Source organism: Euprymna scolopes, chromosome 10 (assembly GCF_053919585.1).
Source record: "Euprymna scolopes isolate OS-2025 chromosome 10, ASM5391958v1, whole genome shotgun sequence".
Lineage (NCBI taxonomy): Eukaryota > Metazoa > Mollusca > Cephalopoda > Sepiida > Sepiolidae > Euprymna > Euprymna scolopes.
The window spans coordinates 47,206,151-47,209,051 of NC_136491.1; the positions used below are offsets into that span (position 1 = coordinate 47,206,151).

Sequence of the window (2,901 nt, forward strand, 5' to 3'; positions counted from 1 at the left end):
CAATCTCTTTATTTATTTTTCTGCTTAAACTTTCTGCGTGTGTGTGTATATTTAAGCCATCTTTAAATGAATGAAATGCATGGTGAAAATTTTTTTTTTTCCATTCATTACGTATGTTTTCTATTTTCGGCATATCGGCCTTTTTTCTAATTTTCCTGTGTACTTTTGCTCTATTGTGTGTATGTGTGTTCATTTTTTTCTTCTTTAATACTGCGTATGTGTGAGTGCTTCTCTTTTTTATCTTCTTAATTATTGTTTTATTTCGTTTTGCATTTTTTCCTTTGTTTTTTTTCTTTTTCTTTTTTCGCATTATGTGATCATCTAGTTGTAATGAACCCTTACGTTGGTACTGTGGTAACGCCAGTTTCTTTTTTTTTTTCAAACCCACCCTTGCTTGAGTGGACTAGTCACGTTCACCAAATTACATTTATGTTGCATACTGAGTGTTATTATTAGAACGTATATTCTGTATTTTTTGTTGTTCGTCTTAGTATCAGAGAGTCTTAGTGAGAGATTGAGACAGTTTTAGTGAGAGATTAGCGTCTTAGAGTGATATCTAGAGACTTAGGAGTGTTCATGTGTTGAGTGTTCATATGTCTTAAGATGTTCATGTTGTAAGAGATAGCATATTGGAGACATAAACAGGTATATATAAAGAGAGAGACAGTTCTGTATGAACGGGAGTGTTCTATAAATAATGATACATATATATTTATTACCTATTTTTGAGATGATGATTTTCACAAAGTTCTTATAATATAAATCGACAATACCTTTTCTGTTGAATATCAACACGAAGACACAGATACACAAAGATAATGACGTCCTTTATTTCATGACCAGTCCATGATTTCACTTGAAGAATTCAAAGTTTCTTTACATGGCTTTTTCTTCTCCAACCTCCGCTTCCAAGGGTTGGTGTCAGCACGTCTCTCTAGGCTCTTCTCCCCTCTTTCCCTTCTTCTCTAAGACTGCCTCTAAAAACTCTACCTATATTGAGAACTCGTCATATCATCGCATGATTAAACATGTGCTCATAAAGCACGTTGGTTAACATGCATCACGTTGCCAAACTTAACATGACCCCGAGTTCAGTAATCTATTTTTGAAATAACTTCTTTACAAAATATGTTTACAATTTCAATTGCCGATTAAATTCCGAATTTTAATTTTCACAGAAACAAATTTCATTATTACATTCCTTTTCCATATGTAGATATGTAAGCTAAACAATTGCTATTCCTTATTTCAATAACACTCTGTATTTATTTTACCTTATAATTGGAATTTTCAATTCCAAATCTAGCTTAGCAAGTTCGAATCATTGACTATTCTATTTCATATTTACATTTAACTAATTCCTTATTTTTTTACTTACATGAAAAGGGGATAGCCCTTATCATGTAACAGTGGCATGGATTGACTCTCATTTGTAACCAAACCAAAGACAATAACCGTGGCCGGAAACTTTGTTTTCATCATCCTGGGCACGTCCCTGTTGTTCATGGCCATCCAGCAATGCTTTTTGAATGTGCTGGCAGTGGTCCTCTTGTCGTAACTTGGTCTGGTAGAGAGTATGAGTTGTACAGCGATGCATCTCCAATCTCGTTCATTGAACATTGTGTCACTTTCAGGCATGATAGAATACTCTTATTGCTATTGGGATTTGTACACAACTTGCAACATCTATGTCGACAATTTTATCGTTCCAGCCTGTATTATGAAGACAGATAATAAAATATATTTTCCAGATTTCCTTGTTTTAGTCATGGTTTATTGTTTTTTTTTGTTTTTAATAGAAGGAAAGTTACTTAGTAAACCCCTATAAAATAGTTACACATTAAAGAGAATGCACAAAACTAAAATAATAAAAATAGTAATAATTGTAAAGAGACTTTATGACAATTATAAATGTAAGCATTTTACCGCACAATTGAGCTTCCATTAGAAGAAAGTCATGATTATATCCAACCGTCCTTCTGTGTATCCCAAAATGTCAGTATTCAAGCGTATGCATTGATCTATACCCTTAGAATATACATAAAAACATCACGAACTCGCCAGGATTCGAACCTGGAATCTTCTGATCCGGAGTCAGAGGCGTTATCTACTGCGCCACAAGTCCTATACGCTTTAGTAATATATCAGAACCTGTAATATATATATATATATATATATATATATATATATATATATATATATATATATATATATATATATATATATATATATATATATATATATATATATATATATATATATATATATATATATATATATATATATATATATATATATATATATATATATATATATATATATATATATATAACTACTTCGTTTACTCACATAAATTAATATACGAAAGTATAGATTTATGCGTAAACTTTAAGTATTTACTTCAAAAGTGTTCAATACGTAGGTAGAGCTAATTATAAATATGCGATAAAATGCATGCCCATTGGCTGATAGGAAGGGGCGCGGTGGATACTAGAAAGCTGATTGGCTAACTAAAATCCCCAACAGAAGAGGAGCATATAAAAACGAGAAACAACCAAAGAATTCGCGCATAAGCCTGACGAATCCTAGAGTGGATGAAACGCCGAATATTCAGTGTAGTTTAATCGCCATATATATTTTATAAATTACTATATATATATATATATATATATATATATATATATATATATATGTATATATATATGCGTTTTATTTTTTATTACCGTATCTTTCTGTTAAGTTACATCATTGTTTCAGCTACTCGGCCGTTTTTTTGGCCGTCTGTAGCTTCCTCAGACTTACAGAAATGTTCGCTATTTTGGGATAAAAGCGAACATTTCTGTAAAAGTCTGAGGAAGCTACAGACGGCGAAAAAACGGCCGAGGAGCTGAAACAGTAATG

The 2,901-nt window shown here is 31.7% G+C and overlaps 1 non-coding gene across 1 annotated transcript; it reads right to left on the bottom strand.

Moving 5' to 3' along the window:
- Positions 1 to 2,052: 2,052 nt before the first annotated feature.
- Trnar-ccg (transfer RNA arginine (anticodon CCG)) lies at positions 2,053 to 2,125 on the bottom strand. The gene has a single exon. It is a non-coding gene; the product is annotated as a tRNA-Arg (tRNA).
- Between the last annotated feature and the right edge of the window lie 776 nt (positions 2,126 to 2,901).